The sequence below is a fragment of the Propithecus coquereli genome, unplaced genomic scaffold, assembly GCF_000956105.1.
Source record: "Propithecus coquereli isolate 6110/MARCELLA unplaced genomic scaffold, Pcoq_1.0 Scaffold322, whole genome shotgun sequence".
NCBI lineage: Eukaryota > Metazoa > Chordata > Mammalia > Primates > Indriidae > Propithecus > Propithecus coquereli.
Genome location: NW_012148864.1, coordinates 733011 through 740314, shown reverse-complemented (window position 1 = coordinate 740314; position 7304 = coordinate 733011). Strand labels below are relative to the sequence as shown.

At 52.7% G+C, this 7304-nt stretch overlaps 1 protein-coding gene across 1 annotated transcript in view; it reads left to right on the top strand.

Annotated features, from left to right (window-relative positions):
• The first annotated feature begins 214 nt into the window (after positions 1-214).
• The window catches only part of CYFIP2 (cytoplasmic FMR1 interacting protein 2), a 116488-nt gene continuing 109398 nt past the window's right edge, over positions 215-7304 (top strand). Inside the window, exon 1 of the mRNA XM_012650394.1 lies at positions 215-287. The gene's annotated coding sequence lies outside the window, so the exon portion shown is untranslated. The remainder of the gene's footprint in view (positions 288-7304) is intronic.

Genomic DNA, 7304 nt, shown 5'->3' with positions numbered 1-7304 from the left:
CCGCCTGGGGCCTGAGCGGCCCTCCGATCGCAGGTGCAGGTCGTCAGTGTGAAGGCCGCGTTGGGGGCGCACGGAGAAACCCCAGCCGCAGCCATTTCCTGCTCTTTGTGTGACAGCGGCGGCGGCGAAGGGGCCGGGCGGCGGGGCGGAGGAGGAGCCGCGGGGCGGGGCGGCGGGCGGGGCCGAGCGCCGGGCTGGCGGCGCGGAGCCGGGCAGAGCATCCTGCGCCCCGGCGCGGGGCACTGCCGTAGCCTCGGGCCCCTCCCCTGGACCTGCCGCAGACCCAGGTAAGCGGCGCTCGCAGGCCGCGGCCCGGCACGGGGACCGCAATGCTGCTGGGGACGCGGATGCGGCCGTGAGGATGCGCGAGGGGCGAAGCTACTCTCCCCGGCCCCCAGCCCGCGGGGGACGCTCGGTGGCGCCCGGGCTAGCGCGGCCTGGAGGCCCCCGGAAGCCCCCAGAGGCCCGGCCTCCGGCTCCGGGCGGCCGCTGTTCCCCGCCGGCCCACTGAGGGCCCCGCGGCGCGGACAGGCGCGGGCACATCGCCGAGGTCGGGCGCCGTGGCAGCTGCAGCTGCAGCAGGTGCGCGGCCTGGGCCGGAGCCGCCGGCCGGAGAGGAGGCGGTGCTAATCTCGGGGACCGGAGACACCTGCGGCGGCTGCGAGCCCGGCGGCGGCGGCGACATCCCCGCGTCCAGGTACTGCAAAGCACAGGCCTCCTGCCTCTGTCGCCGCGGCCACCATCACCTCCCCCAGCGCCAGCAAAAGCCGAGAGGCGCCTGGGCCCGCCTGGCAGCCGTGACGGGCACACAGCGCCCTGCGGCGAACGTGAGATGGGTGGGGCGAGGGACGCAGCGGCGATGTTTGGGGGTGGAGGGCTTTGATGAGAGGGTTGGCACGTCTGACCCGCTTTGAAGCATTCTGGCCCACACTAGCAGCGCTCTCCCGGCTGGCTGGGGGCAGGGAGGAGGTGGGAGGAAGGGATGAGTGGGCTGACTCCTGGGGGAAAAGGTTGTGTTTTCTTGAGCTCTGAAGGACCAGGAAGATGCCTCCCTATCTGTTGTGGCTTCTGCTTTTCAGGACAGCCCTATCCTCCCGCGCCCAAGTACAGCCTGCCTAGGTCCAAAGGAAGAGTTGAAGGTGCTCTCTGTTTGGGGATGGGAGCAGGTAGCACAGTCCGGCAGAAGGATGGTTATCTCTACAAAGACTCTGGCTGGAAAGGACACTGACTGCCTAGGTGCCCTCCCCAGCCCAGGGAATCTGACTTTGACCTTTGCCTGTCTACTTTCCCCAGCACAGTGGAATCGCTCAGCAGGGGTTGATGAGCCATCAGCTGCCCTTCCAGCTAAGCCAGGAATGGAGCAAGGATCTTTTCCTGCTAGCTCCTGGGTGCTCTGCCCTCACAGTGTGGGCACAGAGACTGGGACAGTCCCGCAGGCACGATGGGCAAAACAGGAGAGCGTTGGTTCCCATGTTCTCATTTTCCACCTCCTGCCTGTGTCCCATTTAGGGCAGTGGGTGTCATCTTACTCTCGGGCTCTGGCTGTGCCAGCAGCCCTGGGGCTCTCAGCTCTTGGAGGTCCATATCCATGGGCAGGCGTGTGAAGGCCTTGCAGGTGGTTTTCTCCGCCATAAGACCCCCTCTCTGTGGCCCTCCCACCTCCACTTCCATTACAGGGCTCCGCCCTTCCCCCATTCTCCAGTGTCAACATTGTTTTCAGGAAAGCAGCTAGCGAATGTGTTTATCTTGAAGAGCAGCTAAAATACAAAATGGGAATACAACAGAATTTCCCACTTGATGCAGAGCAGGTGCTTTAGAAGTCACTTGAAAGCAAACGGGATGGAGGCATTTTAATGGGAAACAATAGAAATATTTGCTATCTCTAATGGTGGAATTTCAGATAGTGGGCTGGACGTGGGAATGGAGCACTGGGGAGCTCTTTTGGGGAACAGCTCCCTGAAATGACAATATCTAGCAGCTGACAGTTCCATATTTGGCAAGGACAGCTTTGGCCCTGAGGACAGGAATACTGTAGGCGTGTACACCTGTGTGTGTGTCCATGTCTGTGTATATAATGGTAAGGGGTTACTGTCACGAAAAGGGGCATTTGTTGAGCACCCAGTGTCCACTTGTGGAATGTGACACTTTTGCATAGAGTGTTACTTATTAGCACTGGCTACCATCTACCAGGGCAGTTATTAGGCCACAAGAAGTGTCGTGTTGTTGCTTACAAAGCCAGCGCCTCTAGCTAGTTCTGCACACTGAGCCTCTGGCTGGGGGCATTAGCTCCCTGCACACTAAGCTGCTTTATTATATTTCCTGGCTAGTTCCAACCGGTTCTGTAGGCACCCAAGGCTGCCTTGTTCAGTCCCGGCTGGAAAATGAAAAGGGAAAAACTCGCTTTAGGTGTTAGGCCAAGAGTGGGGTATACGATCCAGTAGGGTTGGATAGTTTGCCTCAAATCAGATCAGAGAGGAGGAGGCATGTATTTAAAAAATGGTAAAAGCCCCCAGGAGAACACTACATGTCCCTTCTGATAAATCGTACCTTCTCGGGTGTTCAGTGGGCCTCTGCTGCTGTCATTGACCAGAAAGCCAAATTGGGTGATGAATAGGCAACAAGCTAATTAACATTGGGAACAGTGCTCCTGGAACACAGTGCGGGGCTCCAGTCCCCACGTTTAGGGATCAGACTGCGCTCTCAAAGAGGCTTCTTTGGACCACTGTTGGCCCCAGGGGTCCACCAAGAGCTTCACAAAATGGGCTTTTGTAGCCTTCATGTGGCCACCATAACAATGAGTCTATTTCTTTACTGGCAAGTATTAATTATTCACTTGTAGTTGACGAATCCAGACATCAGTCACCTCATTGGAGTCTTTGTGAAAGGCCTTTGGTCTTGTCATTCTGAGGAGCTAAGCCATGTCTGGGGTCCAGAGGATGGCCCCTGCAGCAGTCGTGGAGGTGGTGGGAGGGGCTGGCTCATGCTACTGCCTCAAGAGACCAGCTGTGATGGGGGAGGGGGAGCTGGAACATCTTCAGAGGATCTTATTAAGGGAAAGATGCGTGAAGGTGCCAAGCAGAGTGCTTAGCACATAGTAAGTACTATTATATTTTTATTTATTGGTGTAATGTATTAATTACAGAAGCATTAAGAATTTGGCTCATGTGTGTAGCCAGCCCTTAGCTCTCACCGACCCCTCTCCCTCCAGAGCTTTCCTGGATTTTGTTTTGGGGAGGGGAGCTGGTCTCTGGGACCAATAAACTGAGCCCCAGGTTTGCCTGCCAAAGGAAGCGAAACGAAAGAATAATAAGACATGGTGTCAGAGTGGTTTCAGGTGGGAAGTGCTCTTGAGTAGCAGCTGCAGGTGGGTAGAACCTGAGTAGGCAGGGAGAAGGGGGCGGGAATAGGCCGAGCAAAAGCCCAGAGCAATCATCCTCGCATTTCAACACACAGAGCCGGGGGAGGACCTCTTCCTCTGCATAAACTCAGCATTTTGCAACCCACCAAAGATGTTGAGGGCATGCTTTGCTTCCAAGGCAGACAGAGCAGTGCAGTGGACTTAGGACACAGGATTTATCCCTGAGTTGCTCTGTGCCTTAAAACCAGCTGCAACCTCTCTGATTTTAAAAACTGAGCCACGGAAAACAGTCTGCTCAGCTTCTTACCTGCCTGTCGTCAGGGGAGCCCACGGATGAGATAATGTCTGTTAATCCCAGTCCGAGAAGAAAAGGCCATGGAAATAGAGGAGGCTCTTGAATGTGTGGCTCTTTTGGGTAAGTGGCCTCCATTCCTGAAGGAACAGTTTATTAATTATATATTGTGTGGCAATTTAAGAAGGGGAGTCTGTGGGCTCTCTGTACTGTCAAGCCAAAGGGAAACTGACAGGCACTCTGCGATTCACAGATTCTGCCAAGGCCCCTGGATGGCCTTGTCTGCACAAAGACACTTCAGAATTCAGTCAGTGGGTGTGGGACGCCTCCCAGGACGCAGTTTGGATATTGGCTTCCTAGCCATGGCCATTACGCTGAGCGCTGTGTGTGATCTGCCATACTTCTTGGACCTTGACAACAGGGGAGAAAACGAATTGGGTACAAATTCTTGAAAGAAGCTGTTTGGGGAAGGCAGAGCTGGAGTTCAGGCAGAGTTTCTCACAGAGATCATACCGGTTGAGTGGCATTTTGATAGACTTACAGCAACTCTGAAACAGCACGATGAGAGGGACGTAAACAGGACCTGCTGGCAAGACACCTGAGAGAGCCCCAGTAATGACCTCAGTAGGCCTTTTGACTGTGTGTTTACGTCACCGTTAGGTCCTTGTAGAGCAGTGGTTCTCAGACATTCACCTGTAGGTGGAACAGAGGGCTGTTTAGTATGTCCGTGTTATGTGGTCTGTGTTTTCTTAGTAAGGTGGGAGGTGAGGTCCTCTGCAGAGAGTGAGGGCGATGGGCTGGTTAGGAAACTTCAGGAGACTTCCAGGGTTAGGAACAGCTGCCTCTGTGGGTGGAATAAGAAATCAGCTGAGGGTGAATGAGAGAATTGTCTAACTTCACTAAGACCTGGCTGCAATCAAAGAGAATCTGCAGGCCTGAGCCTCGTAGAAGACACTCAGTAACTCAGTGTTAAGTGAAGGAACACCTGAGAACTATTTGTGCTTTTAAAATATGATGCTTGAGGGCCAATTTGGGGAGGTATGAATGGTGAGACAAGAATTCAAACTGGGGGGTCAGCCTCCGAGTCTGTTATATCTCCATACGGGAAAGAGAATTGAGGGCCTGCCTCTTAGGGTTTGAGGTGGAAACTGTATGGCAGAAGAATTTTCTAGAAAAGTCTCCTCAGATTCTTATAGTAATAAGGCTGACAGGTACGGGGCTCTAGGGAACTGTGATGTTTTAACTTCTTCCTCTTTTTTTTAAACCAGAATACATGTATTTTGGTCACTGGCTCATGCATTCAGTAAATCATTCCTGAAGTTTTAAGTAATGCCTGATATGTCCCCAGCTCTGCTGGTTGCTATGGGTCAAACCCAGAAAAGATGACTGTCCCTGGCATCCTTGGTGACTCAAAGAATTAGCAAAATGTAAGTTTATAATGCAGTAGTAAATTGTGAACTCTAGACCGAGTGCTATGGGAATTCAGAGAAATGAAAGTTATTGAGGGGTTTGGTGGGTCAGACCGTTGTGGAAGAGGCATATCTTGGCTTGGGCCTTGACAGATGGTTGGCAGGATTTGAGAAGAGACAAGACAGTCCGTAAGGGAGCAGAGATAGTTTGAGCAAAGGCGCAACGCAAGAATGTCCTCACAGAGGTTTCTGACGCCCCTGTATATCTTGGCCACAGTGGATGGTCCACATGGTCCTTAAGGTGTGGTCTTTAAGGAAGCCCTTTAGATGGAATGTCCCATCTAGATGGAATGGTGATAGTTGTAGCCATTTGCTGTAGAGTTGGCAGGGCCCTGAGAGAAGTTCAAATCTAGTGATTCTCACCTGGCTGTTTTTGTTGTTGTTGTTTAGTACACATGCTGGACAATATTGACAAGCCTGACACATTACACCCCGCAGCCACCCCTTCAGCTCCACCCCATTAATGAACATGCAAGCAATGATATTATGGGGGAACCTTGAATCCTCGTCTCACAAATAATACAAAGTACTTGTTTGCAAACCTCAGTATTTAGACTGTTATTACCATGTTACCTACACCAACCTTTACAGTGCAGGTTTTGCCATCACGGTTGAGAGAGAACCGTTACCAGGCCAACCTCCTTATTTTACAGAAAGAGAATTTACCCCTTTAGAGTGAGTGAAAATGTGATTTGGGGGTTTCGGACTGAGCCATGGTCGAACTGCAGTTTCACATTAACGAAGCAGAGGTCCGCATGTTCCGATCGATGGCCAAACCAGAAGTCTCGCTCTTTGTCTCCACAGCAGGTGCGGTGGCTTCCCTTTCTGAGTTTTAGCAGGTGCCTCCGAGAGGCAGCTCCTCTCTAGGGGTTACAAGTCACTTTGGTGTCCCTCATGTGATGGCCTGTCAGGGCCCCAACAGGAGCGAATCAGCAAGCCACCTTGGGTGGCATGGCCTTCCCCCCTGAGAGGAGGAGGGCCTGCCCCTGAGCCGCCAGTGTCTGGTTGGTTTCACCGGAAAGGCCTCCTCCACCCTGACAACACAGGAAGCACCTGAGCAAAACGGCAGATGAAGCGGCAAGGCTCTTAACCCTGCCGAGATCTTTTCCTCTGCCTCTTCATGAACAACCAGGAGGGTAGGCCTTCTCCGGAGCTCCAGGTGAGGCTGACTTGGACTTCTCTGCTCTGACCTCAGGTCCCCTGTGTGGAGAGAGGCTGCAGGTGACGGGGCCTCTGGTCCCTGAAGACGGGCAGTGAGGGACTTAAACAGTAAAGACTGCCTTGCCAGTCACTGCTGTGTACCAGCCGGCTGTCTGAGCCGCTAGAAAGGAGGCCCGGGGTTGTTGTCTTTTGAGGTAAATTATTAAACTTTGATCAAAGCAATACATGCACATGCTTTTTAAAAAAAAAGCAAGTAGCATTGAAAGGCTCAATAAAAAACAACCTCCCAGTGCCCACTTTCCCCTAGAGGCTGCTGCTTTTAACTCACCGTTTCTTCCAGTAGCTACCTTCAGGTCGCTGAGTGATACGCTTGCCCTGCTGTTTCTCGATTTATCTGTTCTGCACCTTGTCTGTTTACTTCCTGCTGTGATGGATGACGATGTCTTGCACCATCCGCCTCACTCCCCTGCCCCCATCTCCCAATTTAGGAAGAGTTCTATTTTACCCTAAATCACGTACCCTAAAGCATCTGCATTATTAAGATGTGTAAATGATCACAAGAGGGCCAAGTCTTTGATTGTGTTTCCTTTCTTGTATGGCTTTTTGTTTTGTTGCAGAATTAGAGCTCTTTCTTTCTTTCTTAAAAATATTCCTCCTCTTCTTTCAAGCTCTGTCTTATCAGTTATTGTATTGTGTTCCCTCGTCTTCTCAGGAAGTTGCATTGCTAGCCCCAGCTCTGTCCCTAACCAGCCAAGTGACTGTGCACAAGTCCCTTCCCTTCTCCAGGCCTCGGTTTCCTCGTCAATGGGAGCAGAGCTGGACTTCCTTCTTGTTCTCATTCTAAACCTCAGAGCCCATAACTCCACCCACCTGAAAGGGTTTTATCATCGGAGAAGACTTTTCTGCAGGGTGGGGCAGTCCCAGGACCTGACAGATGGCAGCAAAACAAAAACAGGCTTGGGGAGGGACCAAGCAGGCTAGTTTGGGCCCCGCTGAATAGTGGTTCGTTTCACCCCTGCAGTTT